The sequence below is a fragment of the Phlebotomus papatasi genome, chromosome 2 (assembly GCF_024763615.1).
Source record: "Phlebotomus papatasi isolate M1 chromosome 2, Ppap_2.1, whole genome shotgun sequence".
Classification (NCBI taxonomy): domain Eukaryota; kingdom Metazoa; phylum Arthropoda; class Insecta; order Diptera; family Psychodidae; genus Phlebotomus; species Phlebotomus papatasi.
In genome coordinates this window covers 28,323,594-28,341,923 of record NC_077223.1, presented here as the reverse complement: position 1 = coordinate 28,341,923, position 18,330 = coordinate 28,323,594, and the positions used below count along the sequence as shown (strand labels likewise).

Here is an 18,330-nt window from a genome sequence, read left to right as displayed (position 1 = left end):
TTGCACAAGTCGTCGTCTTCAGTCTATAGTATTTTAAGTTGACTTGGAATAGTTTTCATTCGAGATATTATGGCGCTGAGATCTTTAACTGTTGCAAATTTGGTGGTTATCATACCTTCGGATAACAACATATCACTTTTTTTTGATAAAAAAATATTGAAGCGTTCCATATTATTGTATAATAATATGAAATGGAACCATCAAAACGATGGTTGAGGGAGATTATTATGATAACAAATGGATCAAAATTTGAAGGCACCAGCTGGTTGGTCTTTGAAGCATACACTGCGAAAAATTCACAAATTGACAATGCCTTTTGGAAGATTTTTCAATTAGTGAAATAATTCTCTTGTGGCAATCTAATAAATAACTAAACAAGAGATTATAATTAATTAGATGCGGAAAGATGTGAAACTACATAGTATATAATATTAATGCACCTTTCCCAAGATTTCTAAGCATGTTTAAATAATAATGAGAGGAAGGAAAATTGTTAATTTACTCCACAAAGGACATTAAATTTAAATGATTTAAGTGTAACAATTTACTTCGCACTTCGCATACTATTTATAGGCAACAAGAGACACTTGGCATTTGTGTACCCCAATGTACCACACACACATTATACTGAAACAAAAAGAAAGCTTAAAAATTTTAAGGCAAAATTAGTGCTAAAATTATAGATTAATGTTTAAGTTTAAGATCAATGACAATGTATGCATATCAATCTGCCTCAGATTTTTTTTTTGTATTTTGAGATTTAAATGATACTGCGTACCAACCAACTTTAAATTAAAAAACAAGAAATTTGCCTTTTCGACTGTAAAATTAAATATTTTTATTGGAGAAGATGTATCAGCCTTTAAAGCCGATTTAAAGATTTAACGCAAAAATATTTATCTAAGAATAAGCGAATGATTAGAATGTGGTATCTTTGTACCATATTTTTAGCTCTAAATTCTTAATTACTCAAAGACAATGCACCAGAATGTACTATCTTTTACAGCTTAAATTAACATTCCAAGGTATAAATGTCTAATCTTTTAAACAAAACGCAAAAAAATTACATTTTAAGTAAAATTGTAATGTTAAATTTTCCCCTTAATTCTGAGATACAGAAAGCTTAGAACTTTAAATTAAATACGTTATGCTAAAATAAAAAATTTCTTATTCTTGTGGCATTCAGGTAGTAACAACGCAAGAGTTTGGAGTGAAATTGAACTTGGTTTCTAGAAGCTAGAATTTGTATACATTATCAGATCCTTTAGGAAGACCACTATTCCGTGAGCCTCAATAGGGTGGTTTGATACTTCAGCGTTGAAACGGGATCCAGAAGGCCCGAAATACTTCTGGTTCATTCAGGAATATAGTCCATTGCTGGTGGAACCATGGCAACACTTTCCCATAGTCCTAAAAGATTTTTCCATCTTATTGTGGGTCATTTTAAATTAATGTTATTGATCTTCCTGTATCACATGTTTCAAGTCTGAGCTGAAACTTATGTTTTGTATCGATCCTGATCAAAATCCCTAAAGAAAAAATCTCAAACGCCAAAATCTCGAAAAGGCCAAAATTCTGGAACGTTAAAATTACGAAAGCTAGAAACCCCAGCGTCAAAATCCCGAAAGCCAAAATCCCGATTGAGTCGAAATCCCGCTTAGCCCAAATCCCGGATGATCTTAAATCCTCAAAACGCAAGATTCCGAAAAATCATAATCCCAAAAATCCAGAATGCTTAAAAGTACCATAGGTACTTTCATGATTGTATCCGCGATTACTGTAAGCAAAGGGAAATTTTCTGTGGTTTGGGAAATTAACTAATTCATTATGATCCGTATAATTTCGTCTCTTTCAGGATTGTAACCGTTATGAATTTTGGCTTTCGAGATTTTGGACTTCGGGATTTTGGATTTTCTGGAATTTGGCCTATTAATATTTTGGTCCATTTCGGATTTTGGCTTTCCCGTATTTCGACCCGTTCGGGATTTTCGTTTTTGGGTTTTTGCCGTTCGGAATTTTTCCTTTTCGGAATTTTGGCGTATCGTTATTTTGACCCATTTGGGATTTTGGCTTTTCTGAATTTTGGGATTATGGCTTTTGGAATTATAATTTTTTTGGATTTTGGCTTTTGGAAATTTGGCTTTCGGAATTTTTGGTTTCAGGAATTTGTTTCTTTGGTCGGGGTGGTTTGTTGCTGTTCTGGATTTCCACTCAGTAGGGATTTTTACCCATTTGTGATTATCAAGATTTTTCCTTTAATTGTAAAGCTGGTTTTCAAAAAATTTAAATTTTTAATTTAACTTTTAATTTTAAATTTTCTCTTTGCGAAAATAATTTGTCTTTTAATGAGTCAAAAGCGTATTATTTAAAACTTGAAAATTACTGACCAACAATGATTTACCAATTTGCTAACCAATCTACTGATTGTTAAGTTTACACAAAGCCTTAATTAGAGACTTAAAGTCGGATTTATATGTCTTGATATTTTTGTAAATGAATGTAAAGGAGCCATTTTTGTGGAATCTTCAACATAAAATCAAGCAAACTTTGTATTCTGTAGAAATGAAAATATTAAACTTCATTGTGTTACTTTTAACTCAAGATTTGGTTGACAAAATTTTTTAAATTTTAGTTGTAAATATTTTCGATAACTAATCACTGAAACTTTTCAATAGCTATAGCACTGAAATAGTTTATCGTAAATTAATACTTTTAAAACTTTCAAGGTTTTTCAGTCATCGTAATAGGATTAATATTTATTTTTTTTGGAAAATACATATTATTTTATTGTTTTATTAAAGTATATTTAGATAATGCTTGGTCCATTGCTTTGATCTCGATAATACTTTATCTAGATTTATTACTGCTCGAACTCTACGGAGAGAGCAGTATATATAATTCCTCGATTTTTTTACCCCCCAAAATTTCCATTTCCACCCCACGGAGACCACTTTTCTCGACAAATCTTCACGTTTCAGATGATTTCTGAGAAATGTCGTCACGCTGTTTGTCCGTCTGTCCGTTGGGCTGTCCGCCCGGCTGTTGCCAGCTCTAGAGGCCAAACGGTAAGAGATAGAGACTTGGAACCTTGGGGATCCCCCATAAGTCGACCCAAGTATCGTTATGATGCCCCTCATTTTCCCCCCACCCCTCCCCATTCCCCTCCAAAACAATGTTTTTGGGATTGCTCGAAAACGCATCGTGCGATTTTTTTTCATTTTTGGATATGTTTTAGAGATTATCCAGGCGGACATTTCGTCCTTAGACGAAAATACCGTTGAATCCAGGGGCCTCTCGACATTTCATTTTTCCATACGTTTTTGCACAGAAGCACTGAAGACCATTGACAAGTTTTTTCCTAAAGAGAATTGACTTATCAGTCTAATATATTTCGAAATCGTGCATTAAAAGCTGTCTAAAATACATATTTCATAAATCTCGCCGAAATAATACAAGAAAAACGAGGAAATTTGTTTAAGTTGCGGTGCAATATCTGCAAAATTTTTACAAGGAAAAGTGAAAAATATCTTCACTTTTTATTAGGCTTGATGGGCCCCTGGTTGAATCATTCCTAATACCAGTTTTTCAAGGTCAAAGGTTAAAAAGACACTATAGAGTGCTTTTATCAAGCAAATCGGGTCATGTTTGCCGTCGTTGGAAAGGTCTTGGAATTTCCTATAAAACTGAACAGGTTCCAATTCGTTTTAAATCGGTAATGAATCGGTTCATAACCGATAAAAAATTTTTATCTGAAAATTAATCCTATTTCTTTTAAAACTATTTAGGGGGATCTTTTGAGTGATATGTGAATCGGTTCAAATCAGTTGAGAACCGGTAAACGGTAAATGATGAGAAAGTACTTTTGCGGTATAGCATCTAAGTCACGAGTTCGAGCATTTCGCAAAAACCTTTTCTATATTAGGTCCATATAATATTGTAATCTCATACGTTATCTGATTAACTGCAATTTGAGAATGAATCCCAATCAGAGAACGTGATAGGATTAAAATATTTTGCGGGAATCAATAATTAATTACGCATCTTAATATTATTTGATGCTAAAGAAATGAAAATTTATAAGTTTAACATGCTTTTCGATTTCTTTTGTTTTTTTCAAGGGGAAAATATGTGGGCGAAGCCTGTTATAAAAAGATTGCTAGAAGATATAGTGCTTTTGCAAAAGATTCTGGTTTTAATAAATTCGTCCAAAGATGTGTCCTGTATTAAATAAATTTTTACAGTGTATCTCGAGGGGTGATTGTGCCGGATCGATGGGGTATCCAATGCGTCGGCGTGACGCGCCCCATTCGGCCACAAATGCCTCCAGCATCCGAAATTCTAACGAGATGAATCCTCGAGGATTTTATCCTCGGTTTCCACACCATTTCAGTCGTAGACGGCAAGTAGACTTGAACAGTTGTGCTTTTTGTATGAAGCATATCCTTTCATATTTCAAAGACATACCCTCCCAGTGGTAGAAATTTTAATCTCTTGGCTGAGGTGCAAGAATTCTGGTCCTGGTGATCAAAATTGTGGATTTTTCAGCAAGTTTTGGTATTGTTGGAGTTGTTGATGGGTGTGTTTGTGGTGAATTTTTGGGAAAAATGACAAAAATTCAGTGTAAAAAGTGATTTTGATGGTTGTAGAAAATTAAGACCTTCCTTCGGTACGGGGTGACTTACAAAGTCGAGCTTTTTTTTCTGTTCTTTGCATTAACTTTGTGCCACAGGGTACACCCAAAATGAGGCTTTTTCGCCCAAAGAACTATTGTCTGCGGTGCTGGAAAAGATTTATATTTGGTTAGGAGGAGTGTGTTCGTTATGTAAAAAAATAGGAAATTCCATGAAAAGTACAATCCCGTATATAAAGTTGATTATGTGATGCGAAGATGCGCTAAGAACAAGAAATTACGGTGAGTTGTGTTTACAATTTTTTCTTGCTTTTTTGCACCTTGTGGGGGGGTCGAATGTATGTGGAAAGCTTGTGTGAAAAGCTGAAGGATTGTGAGATGACTTATAGAGAAAACAGACTTCTGTAAAAAAGAGAAGAATTTCAGTATTTCTTTTGGGAAATTCAATCTGTGAAGATTTTAAGTGAAACCAATTCTCTGAGGGAGAGCTTTTACAGCCTCTCTTTGGTTTTTGAAAAGCTGTGAGAGTTTTCACACGCAGAATTCCTTTACTTGGGAAATAGCCCAGGCCATATAGTGGGTGTATAAACATTAAAGGGGATGATGATGTGAAGAAAATGGAAGAAATATCGAGACGAATTTTCTTCTGCGCTAAAGTCCTTTGCCATCTCTCTTGGGTTCTTCTGAGCTCTCTCTCTCTTACTCTGTAAAAACGATAAAAGAAAAGGATGTTTTTATGTGGGAAAATTCACATTTACCGTATATAGAGAAAAATAAATTACATCTGTGAGAGTCTCATATATCCCTCCTTTCTCACAATTTAATTAATCTTTAATCGCTAATGCAATTGTGGCCAAGATTTATGATTTCCTCGGAGAATATTAATAAAATTTCTCTACTACTTTCCACCATTCCATTATATTATATAGACTAAGGATGAGTTACATTCCTTTAATACATTTTTCTCCCCGCACAAATCCATCTTGAAAGAAGCTTTCAATATTTCAATATAATTCGTATTATATATGTCCAATCATTATTCCAATGCCCGACAGGGAAGAGCACCACAATATAGTCCAAATAATGTGTCCCATTCAGCAACTGTAATCCTAAAATAATTAAAATTTTGTCTTTTATCCAAAGAGATTAACATTTTATCTTTGGAGACAGCGAGGCTTTCGCGTTTTTCCAGTAATCCATATTCCAAAAATTAACTCCGAAATTATTTTGTACTTCTTTTGTGTTGTTTGATTTTAAAGAGAGAAATGTTGAAAATTTTCTTTGAGTAATATGGCCAATTTCTAAGAATTCAATTTTCCATTAAATTACTCTTAAATTAAATTTTGGCTGGTTTTCAATTGAGAAAATTAAAATGAAAATTTCCGGAAAGAACATTCAATCGATAAAATGTGGCATAATCATGGTATGTTTTTAATTTAGGGATTGTAGGGTAAGTGTGCCAAATTCCGGCCAGTTTGCAATTTCGGCCACCTTTTTTGTTCCTCGAATTTTCATGAACTTTCAGATTTTACGTACTCTAGAGATTATACAAAATGCAAAAGAATAACAAAAAATGTAGCTTCGACAAACGAGATGACTTAAAAAAAATATTGGAAGAATTCCCGAAGGACAAGGAACTATGAGAATGAAGGTGGCCGAAATAGGGCACCAAAGCTATGTCTATATTTTTATTCATTTTAAAATGTATTAAAAATGATTTTAGAGTAAATAAAGACGGTAAATGTAATGTAGGAGTAAACTCTTTACAAGATTCCAAGCAAAACTCTTACAAAAGAAAGAATAAAAAAAAATCAATTCGTATTTAAAATATTATATTTCAAACTTAAGAATTTGACGCTTGCATGCAACTATGCCGGAATTTGGCACACTTACCCTATATGACAAAAAAAATTGTTTAAAATGGGATCTTTGGGCAAAATATGATGAAATGAAATACGGGAAAGCTCTCAGGCTTTCCACAAACTCTGACTTCGAACACATCATATTTTTCCATATTTCTCTAATAAATTCGACCTATCTTTATGGCAATATATTTTAAAAGCTAGTCTTAAGTCACACATTTCCTGAAAAAAAAAGCTAGTGAGAGCCTAGATCACCTTATTGTAGGTGAGATTCTTAACGTCAACAAACTTGGATTGCATGTAAGTTCGATTTGGGACTTAAGATGAAAGATATTATACAGCAATTTGGAATCAAACTTCTGAAAAATTGAAAACTTTTTATTTAAATAAAAATATATAGGATCCCAGTGGTCAATCCACATATTACAGTACGCTTGACTGATGCATGACTTGAATGTTTAACTTATCACTGTCTCTTATGGGACAAATCGACCACTCAGAATATAATGCGACTAACTCGATTTTTTGCAAAATTCGTTTTTTTCGCTTTTCGGATACTCCGTGACACCCTCTACCTTCCCTGTGAATATTATACCTGAATATAAATTATTTCCAAAGTTATAGCGCTTTTTCTAAAAAAGCAAAATCTCACTCATTTTTCAATTCAGTCAGGATAAGAGCCGCATAACTCGACCGTGTGACGTCATCATTTTGCTTGTCAAAAGTATCCCGGCTGATTTCACGACAATAGATAAGCTATTATTTGGCTGCAAATATGTATAGTCTTCAATTTGGTAATAACTAGTCAATAACTAATATTGTTAATAATAATTAATAACTCTTCTATAAAATTAAAAAAAATGGATCAAAAACTAAAAATTGGATTTTGAATACGAAATAGGCGTAAAATGCTAGTATTTTTATATGGAGTTTGACAGCTGTAATGGACATTTGAATGGCTTATATTTTATAAAGACCAAAGAAAATTTCACGATTTAATCCAGAATATAAATTTTGCGAATATTGCAATTATTTATGAAATATTACTGATATCTTGATATTTTTTTGAGGTTCTCTAGTATTGCAAGTATTGCAAACCTGGATAAAAGCAATAAAATGCTAATTTATTATGCATCAAACTTCTCCTTGGCGCGAGAGCTCATAACCTATTAACTTTTAAGAAATTTTGTTGCTTGAAAATTGGTTAGAAATAATAATAAGAAATATGTGAAAAAGTGAAAATAATAAAAACTAAATAATATAAGACCTACAGGTGGTGTGGTTATCCGTCCTGGGAATCCTACTTCACTGAAACACTACCTCTTGGTTCGATAATTATATCTTTTTATTAATCAATTTTCACATGAAAGTTTTCTACATTTTCTTTCGGATAATTAGCCGCCATTCCAAACTTCACTTCTTCTACTTCTTCCTCTTCCAGTTCCCCATCCTAGACACACACCAACTGATCGACATTTTCCCATCACTATAGTTCCCACAGGGTAAATTCTGTAATTGTCGTGGAATTTTCACGCTTGCATTTGAAACCTGTCAATGCCAATCGAACTTTTGTTCTCATATCACATTTGTTCGATTCGAAAATGCAATTAATTGATTTTTTCACACTTTAAAACCCAAATTGGCATTTTACTTTAATTTCAAGTGATAACACTAATGTATAGAGAATTTAATTAGCTTTCGTTTAGTAGAAAAAAATAGTTGATAACTTTTTTATTATGTTAAAAATTGAAAAAAAAACTAAAAAATGGGCGTAAAATACCAAATTGACGTAAAATGCTACCTTTTTATACGTAGTTGGCATCCGAAATGGACATTTGAATGGCTTATACTATATAACCTAAAAAATGTTAATATTTTTGAGTTTTGTCACGATTCGAAAAATACGTGAAAATAATAAAATAAATATTAAAAATTAAGTAATATAAGACCAAGAATTGATGTAGAATGGTAATGTAAAAAAAGGTGAATATTCACTTTTCGCTTTGTTTTACTTTTTCTTTTCTTTTTAAACTATATATGAGAATTTTAAAAATTTACAGGATAATATATAGATATGAGTTCTAAGATTCTTGCCAAATTGTTAGAAAAAAGAAAATTCAATATGTAAACAAATAGTATAAGGAAATTCAATAGAAGTTGCCTTTTTGCTACGAAAATCTGTAAAAATTCACTTTAGCATTTGTTGTCAATTTTCACAAAATTTATATAAAAATGACTAGAAAAATGGGAAAATATTTATTGAAAAAATAATTTATGAGTCCTAGAACTGCTGTAGAAGTTTTACGGAAAGAAAAATATTGAAAAATTGCTTTTTTGTGGAGAATAATTGCACTGGCATTTTATGCCAGTTTGGTGTTTTACGTAATTTTTTTGGCTCGGGTTTTAAAGTTTTAAAATGTCTTGAAAAAATTACTTATCAAAATTAGAATACATAGACAGTGATGCGTATGGGGAATGATATCGAAACAATTTTGACAAGTGATGCGTGACCAGCCGGATCGCTTGGCAGCGTGGGAAACTCGAGTTGTTCGGGTCTTATCCTGAGCTTTTGATATGACAGCTCAGGAAAAATATGTTACAACTCGGAAAATATTGTAATAGTTATTAAAATACACATTATTTTGTGAAAGTTTTATGGAATTAAGATAGCTATTATCGAATCCTTCCGTTTGATGTACAATATTAGGAAAGTGAAGTTAAATTAATTGATTTATTAGCAAATGCAAATCTCAGCTTTAAATCGCTCTCCTGTAAAGTTGGCCATTCGCGAGTTAGTCGGATTATATTCTGAGTGGTCGAAATATACATAAACCTTACACTTGTTCGCCCCCCGAAATGCATTTATGTAAGGTATGTGTATAACTATCCAGTATGGATTCTTGTAAACCTTAATTGTAGTCAATAAATAAGTAAAGGAAATATTGATGTACATTTTAAACATTTAAACTCTCACAACACATAGGGATGTCAAAATGTCAATGTCACACTCGACTAGACCGCCGATTAGTCAGTCCAAATGTCATCCATTACTTGCATACCTTACAAATGCATTACAAATTAGTGTGGACTATGCCTTACAATTTGTCAGAAATGATAAAGACAGTTGTAGATTGACCACTGGGATGTAAATGAACTGACAGGAAGATGATAGTGGAATATAGAACAGAATATCCTGTACTTTTACCCCAAAACTTGATCTTATCGGTTGCTCGGTGTAGTCGAGATATTCAATTTATTTGCTTTGGAACACGTTTTTTGACCTCTGCGGGCATTTTGTCCATGTGACGAACTACGACAATATCAAAAAATGATTATATTTTGTAAGAGAATTCTTTTACACCTTTTTTTTTTAATAACGTAGTCGAGGAAAAGTGCTCATACACTAAGAAAAAAAGAGGGTGCGATTAACTTTTTTTCCTCGTAACTTTAACACTTTTTAGGTGTAAAAATACATCAACATTTTTTAATGTTAATTATACACATTTTTAAAGGTAAAATTAACATGAAAAAGAGTAACTTTAACCCCTAATACACCAAAAAGAATAATATTTACACCGATTTCGGATCAATAATGCAGGGTAAAATTAACTTTTCCGGAATGTTATTTTAACTTTTTCGGATTTCTCTTACGTATCAGCAAATCCGTGTTTTCATAACGTTATTGTAGGAAAAAAATACTGTTTTGCTTTACACAAAATCGACAAAAGCGAACAAATGGCATAATCCTAAAAAAAGCTAAAAATGTTGTTTGGTCGAAATATAGATATAAATGTTCTTTACAATTATGCAGAAATAATCATCAAAATCGGTTGAGCCAGAGTCGAGATAATAGAATTTTTGGAATATGAAAATTGTTTTTTCAACTATGGCGCTCCTAGCGTTGGTCTTACAAAGTTCAAATAAATTGTAGCGTCTTGCGAGACCTTTAATTTGCGCCCTCACTTATCAAAATCGGTCTAATAGAACCGGAGATATGGCGTTTTGAATTTCGTGAAATTTGACCCCTCATATCACCGGTTCTATTTTAACCACAGTGAACCCACGCCACTATTTGTAAACTTCATAACCTGGACTACAACACTCTAAAATTTGATTAACTTGGACAATGCCGTTTTTAAGAAAAATGAGTTTGAATTGTGACGCTATCGCAGCGTCACTTGTGGTGAATTTTTGAGCTTTCATCTAAAAATGCTCATCGAGACGAAACCAAAAACTCAAAATTTAGGTCAAAATATTAATTGGAACCGGAGATAGAGCTTAGTCAATTTTTGAAATTCAACCCCTTATAGCTCGGTTCAGGGGTTATCGATCGACTTTAGTATTTTTCTTTTTGAGAGGTATAATGTGGTCCTATAACATAAAATTTGGGTCCAATGCACAAAGGAATTTTTGAGTTATTTAACTGAGAAAATTTAAAATTTCTCTTTTTGTTGAGACCGATCGATGCCATAGGGGTGGAGCTATTGAGAAAACGAAAAAAATGGAGTATTCTAAATTGGATAATTTCATGAACATTTTCAAAATAGGCATTAGAATTCTAAGGTATTCTCATTTGGGAAAGTTTTTTGTACTAACTTTAGTTTGTTACAATAAAAATAAACGTATAATTGAATTTTATGTCATAACTGTAGGTCAAAGTTAAATGTTTATTTTTTGTATAAAACTTCAATACCCCAGAATACTCATAATTGCAAGCCTATAGTTTAACGAAAAGTTTTTATCACAATGTTTCACATATGCTGAAGCTAAATGTGTATGTCTTCTATGTTATTTGTTTGATGGATAGAAAATAAGGAAAAGTTTTTTCGTATATTTCATCGAAATTGAATGGTTATTTTCTATGGAAAATACAATATGAAAATTATCTGTCAAGGGATATAGGGATGGATAGCTCATTCACTGTTTTCATTCTAAACGATGTTCTGGTTAGTTCTTGAATTCGGAGAGGATAGAGCCCTATAGAGATGTAATTAATACTTTGAGGAACAATAGCATGTCTTTGTTATTAACATACGGATGGACAGGACACGTAAATAGTTTTTTTTATTTGTATCATATATCGTAAACATAATTAAAAGAATAAAATTTGCAAGTAATTTTGATCAGGACATTTTCTTGGGTGTTTGGAAATTGTTGGGATGTGGAAAACACTCAAGAAAAATGCATCAAATTGTTGCAGATGTATCGGTTCATTCAGTTTCCGTCCCTAAACAGGGCCAAGTCAGTGTCCAGTGCCTTAGAAACATTTACGATTTAAGCCGAGAGACGGCTTAACGTAATTGTAATCAAAATAATGCTTCGATTAAATCCCCATCAGTTTCCCGTTCGTAAATGTTCGTATAGAACACAAAAAATGTTTGTTAAATTTTGTCATTTGTTTGTAAAGTTTTGCCAGATAAACAAAAATGTACGAACTAACGTTTGTGAAAAAGTAAAAATTTTTACGAACTTTTCTATGAGTTATACGATTTACGAGCATTTCGTAAGTCCTCAGTGGGATTTTATAAACATTTACGAACAATTTTACGAAATATGTTTTTTCTGTGTAGTATTTTACTCCCTCCGTTCCGAAAAAAGTCATACGTTTGTTAGTAGATTTTGTATGAAAAAATGTATACGGGTTTTTTCGGAACAGAGGGAGTGTAATGTATTTCAATAATAATAAATAATAACCAGAAATTAATCTATTTAGTGATAAAAAAAATAAATTTAACCCACAAAAAATCGGTTTCAATTGCCTTACCCTTACAGCATCTACAGCATTAATATGAAAAATTGTAATGAGATTACAAATTAATTTCCGATATTGTGAAAACATATTCATGCTTTAAGTTAATTTAAATTTAAACCAATTTTTGCGAACCAAGTTTACCTTTTTATCAATAAATAGAACAAAGTCTAAATATTAAGTGATACAAAAAAATTATAGATTTCAATGCATATTTGCATAATACAGACCTTCCAGTTCTTCTTTCCTTGTAAGAACATGGCACCACTATTGAGCTTTCCTAATAATCGCTTTCTTATTCTATTGCGGTTCAACAAAATGTTGTTTCTCGTTGAACATTATTAAAATGTTACATAGCAAATGACATTGGGAAGCAACTATTTGGTACATAAATACCTAGAGAAGCCTTTAAAGCAAAATCTGTCGCTGCAAAGGACATTGCCATTGAACAGTAAAACGGTTCGGTTTGGTTTGAAGGCTTTGAAGGTCCTTTTCCTGGGGTGAAAATTGAATGCGTGAACAGTTGCACATCATAATGAAAAGGTGGGTTAAGTGTTGGGAAACCTTTTAATTTCCTCATCAGGATGACTCTCTATTTATGTGTTGAAAACCACATTGAACTTGATATATTTTCCCTCAATTTCCTCCCATTTACTCTCACTTCACTTGCACAACTGCGTTTAGTTGACTTGTACCAAGGTCAATAGAAATGTAATATTGTATCCACAGTGGGTGTTCTAACATTGACATTGAAAAATTTTCTTCTTACAATTCTGTCGGGAACTTATTTAGTCTAGTAGATCTTCCTCAAAGAGCAAAGCTCACTTTTCTTAGAATCTCCAATGAAATACTTTAACTTAAGATTGACAATTTCAACCAAGCAAAATTATGAGAAGCTTTGGTAGCTACATTTGTTGTATAAATAAAATTATGCAATATTTCTTTTGAACTTTTTAAATTTAATATTCCATTCAAAACTTTCTGTGAATTTAAATTTGATTGATTGACGGAATAATTAAAAAAAAAATCTTGATCTTATTGCAAAATTGTTCTTTGGCCTTATTGTATTTCCCATAATATTAGTTGAACGATTTTAATATAAAGGGTAGAATTCCTTGGAAGAGGTTAACAAAAGATATAAACCCGAAATCAAACCCAAAATACTTTGATTTCTAAAGGTAAAGCTTTTCAAATGTGTGTCAAAGACTTTGTCAATAATCACAACGAACAGACTAAGCTTTTCTACATGGTCATTGCTTTTTTACGCCTTCATTGCTTTTCTACACGTGGAAAAATATATTCAAAAAATTGCGGCAATAAACCAATTTTTGCATCAATTTGACATTTTTTCCGTTCTAAGACAATATTCTTTGAAAAGAAAATGATTTATTAGTAAAATTTGCCAAATCTAAACATCTCGAATCAAAAGATGAAAGCAATTGACAGGTCAATTGCTTTTTGCTCTTTTTCTTTGACAGATTGATTCGGTAAAGACCATCCTTAATTGAAAGCTTACGAATAATGGGGGGCCAGGGAGGACAAAATCACCCGCATCTACAGTACCTCTTCCTAAATATTTTTTAAAATTTCAATTTTATTTTTTTATATCCTTTAGTCCTTGTTCCCTTTTTTTAAATTTGTATGTACAAAAAGAATCATGAAGGCTATATAGTAAAAATTTAAAGCTTCAGTCTCTTTTTTTTCAAAAATTTTAAATTTTTCGATACAGTGAGACCAAACAGAAGTAGATTTTGATTCTTCAATAGTGTCTTGGATAAAAGGTAAATGGAACTCTATTTGCACAAAAAGTCGTTGAAGTTTGAAGAATTGAAATTTAATTTCGAATTTTCATAGTAAATTTTCGAACAAGTTGGGGAAAATTTATCAAATATCACACTAAAAAGCTAGCAAAAGAGTTACTCAGTGATTATGGAGTGGTTAAGTAATTGGACAAGAACAGTAAGCGTCGTTGTCCTGTTTTATTCCTCACAACAATGTGAAGACCGTCACATTTTGACACTTGAGCACTTCGAAATTCGAACAGGATGTATCTCAGCCACCTTGCGGAATTATCAAGAAGTAAGAAAGTCTCTTTTTTGGATCTTCAAATAGATTTTCGAATTTTTCAAGATCTACTTCTGTACGGAAAGATTAGGCTCATTCTTTCCGTACAGAAGTAGATCTTGAAAAATTCGAAAATCTATTTGAAGATCCAAAAAAAGAGACTTTCTTACTTCTTGATAATTCCGCAAGGTGGATGAGGTACATCCTGTTCGAATTTCGAAGTGCTCAAGTGTCAAAATGTGACGGTCTTCACATTGTTGTGAGGAAAAAAGCAGAACAACGACGCTTGCTGTTCTTGTCCCATTATTTAATCACTCTATAATCACTGAATAACCATTTTGTCAGCCTTTTAGTGCGATATTTGATAAATTTTCCCCATATTGTTCGAAAATTTAATAAGAAAATTCGAAATTGAGTTTGAATTCTTCGAACATCAACGACTTTTTGTGCAAATAGAGTTCCATTTACCTTTCATCCAAGACACTATTGGAGAATCAAAATCTACTTGTGATCGGGCTCAATCACAAGTAGATTTTGATTGTCAAATAGTGTCTTGGATGAAAGGTAAATGGAACTCTATTTGCACAAAAAGTTGTTGAAGTTCGAAGACTTCAAATCTAATTTCGAATTTTCATGCTAAATTTTCGAACAAGGTGGGGAACATTTATCAAATATCACACTAAAAAGCTGGCAAAAGAGAGTTACTCGGTAATTATGGAGTGATTAAATAATGGGACAAGAACAGTAAACGTCATTGTTCTGTTTTTTTCCTTACAACAATGTGAAGATCGTCACATTTTGTCACTTGAGCACTTCGAAATTCGAACAAGATGTTTTGGATCTTCAAATAGATTTTTGAATTTTTCAAGATCTACTTCTGTACGGAAAGAGTAGAGTCTTCTAAATTTGAAAGCTCGGGGGGTGTTTGTGATATTTATCATCTCCCAAATTCGAACGATTTTTTCAAAGCTAATGGCGCCGGCACACCTTTTTCAATTGAGTAAAATTCAATCATTTGAAATTTCACCTCTCACTCTTTCAAACTAAAATAACATATGTTTATCTCCTTTATCTCTTTATCTCAAATAAAAATTTGAAATTGAAATTAAAAATTAAATTGAAATTTCAATTTCAATTTAACAGAAAGAGATAAACTTATCTTATTTTATTTTGAAAGAGTGAGAGGTGAAATTTCAATCGAATGAATTTTATTCAATTGAAAAGGTGTGCCAGCGCCATAACGAAATTTATATGAAATTAAATTGTACTTTGAATCAACTTCCCAAATTCTGTTGTTTTTCGGCAGAAAACAAATTCACATAGCACATAGCACGAAATACAAAAACCGTTGACTATAGATTCAAAAAACCTTAATGTCATTTTATCCTCAAGTCAGCCGGATATCGAAGAGCCGAGTGTTATTTCTCAGCTTCCTTATTGAAAAATCAATCCTTTAATGTCCAATGTATATTTAACACACAAAAGAAGCGTTAAGCTTTATAGTGAATAAATTGTGATAAATTGATTGTTGTGTTACACGCTTTAATAGAAATTACAAGTGAATGTTTATGATTTATGAGAGAGAGATTTAAATTTATTACCACTCTAGAAATTATAACAGATTACTTTGGAAAATTCAATAAAATTAAATTCTTTATATTTTATAACACATACAAAAAATGACGTCACTCTCTCATATCCAAGTTTTAATTATAACAAACAGAACCAGTACAAAAATTTTAATTTGAAATTGGAATTTTACTTGAAAAAGCATAAAATAAAATAAGAGGATTTACTATAAAAAGCTATTGTTTTGTCGAAAACGACAAAGAATGAAGAACACAAAACAACTTCAAACTCTGAATTATTTCATTCTTTTAGCATTTTTATATTAAAATTCCTCACCAGGTCTGCAGCACTCCATTCTCATCAAAACCATGTTTCTTTTTAACTTATCTTAAAATTGTCCTTAGCAATTGTTTTCATTTTAAGATATGTTTTAAAATTAAATACAGGGATGAAATTCTGAAATGTTTCTAGTCATTAATATCACTATTAGTTCTACATTATTAGGGCAGATAGCAATGTTTCATTAAATTCTAGACTCTCAAATGTCATTCTATTGAAGGAAATGAAAAAATGTGACTGATGTACTTAAGGGGGTATCTCGAATTATAAGGTCAAAAGTGATCTATATTTTTTTTATTGTTAAATCAATATATAAACTATCTAAGAATATATTATAAAAATTTCAGAAGAAAATTCGAAATATTTCCGAAGATAGGGGAATAAAGACACGTTTCGCACAATGCGAATTTTATCTTTGTTTACAAAGAGTCAGTTTGTCATTTCATAGCCATAAGATAGATAATTAGTTATCGACGGTTACATTTAAAATAATTTTGAGGTTATGTATGCATGAGTGTTCAACAATGAAAATGAATTATCCTGTGATGTTTTTGTTAAATAAATGAAGTATAATTATGTCTTTTTAATCTTTTATAAAACTCTCATTCTAATTCTACAAAAAATCAAAAAAATCTTGCATTATATTTTCGAGAGGTTGAAAAAAATCAAAAAATCCATCCGGATAATTTTTTATATCTTTGATAATGTGTTAAAGTCAATACTTCTTCCCAAAATATGTTTTTTTTTAATCCGGAAAATGAGTTCCTGTTTTGTAATTTTCTTCTGTTTTTTTAATCGCTTAATTACACTGTGCAACAGTGATTTTGTCCCTGGGTTCTCATGCTATTTTTTCTATTTCTAGGGTCATATGATTTACGAAAATATTTAGCATTCGATTTTATTTTGTTTTTGCGCCTCGAATCTAGGCAAACCCGTTTTTGCCGTTTTTTGATACTTGGGTGCCTATATCTCCGATCCTGCTGAACCGATTTATTTTTTTATATGGGATCATTTGTTCTCCTTTAGATGCCCGATAATCTTTTGGACAGATGGAGTTCGTGAAACTGACGCCAGGGGCGCTGTAATCTCATATATGTCAGAAAACATGGAAAAATCGAACGTTTTAGCAACTTTAATCAAAAATATCTCGAAAACTGGGACTGTTCCTAACAATCTGTTTTATGGGTTTGATAGAGAATTTTATTAGCTACATTTTCGTACATGTACAACTTTTCTCTCAGATTGTTTTTTAACCTCGAAATTGAGGTTCAAACGAAAATCGAGCACATAGCCAACTAGAGAAAATATTATTTTTCAAAAAAATCGTTGCATTTCAAAAACTTTGTCGCCCGAATTTCTCTCTAATTCGGATAACATTTCGGTCCCAAATGCCTGAATTTGAGAGAGTCAACTGTACACCAATGACCGGAAAGCTCGCCATTTTGAATTTTTGAAGGTGACAAGAAATTCTCAATCTTGCTTCATCATCCAAAATGATATTTTCTCGTTGGTTTCTAAAACCGTTCCAAGGATTTCACTTATTTTCAGATATGATTATAAAGACTATTTAATAATATTTTGGTAATAATGCCCAACGCACAATAATTTTTGTTTGTAAATATGTTTTTAAAATTGCCTATGTGAGTGAGCGAGATGACTAGATCGAGATTTCATTCACTCTCATTGAAATGTCAAAAACATGTTTACAAAACAAAAGTTATTGTGAGTTGGGCACGTTGGGCATAATTATTCATTAACTGCATTCCCTTTTCTGATTTTTCAATATCAAATATTTATGCATATTAAAATATTTCATTTCATTTTCATTTCATTTCATTTATTTTAAGTACTTCTTTTGAGCTAGAGCTCTTGAAAGCAAAAATTTAGACAGAGATATAGGTGTACAAAGACTTCAATGTTTGTGTGATAGCGGCCACCGCCGTCTTAGCGTTGGTATCCAACCTCCAGAGTTCCTCATATTACAATATTCATACAGCTAATATAAATTACGGTTATCTGATTTTATCAAAGTATTGGAAAGTTTTGGGGATCTCAGTGGACTTCTTGGCTCTTGGGTGGTTAGATCTCTAACTCGACTCCCTCGAACTCACAGTTCT

General features: G+C 31.9%; 1 protein-coding gene across 2 annotated transcripts in view; it reads left to right on the top strand.

Annotated features, from left to right (window-relative positions):
- Positions 1-4,389: 4,389 nt before the first annotated feature.
- Positions 4,390-18,330, top strand: part of LOC129803331 (muscarinic acetylcholine receptor DM1) — a 103,686-nt gene continuing 89,745 nt past the window's right edge. Inside the window, exon 1 of one of the 2 annotated variants that reach the window (XM_055849789.1) lies at positions 4,390-4,912. The gene's annotated coding sequence lies outside the window, so the exon portion shown is untranslated. The remainder of the gene's footprint in view (positions 4,913-18,330) is intronic. The other variant, XM_055849790.1, reaches the window with a different exon arrangement.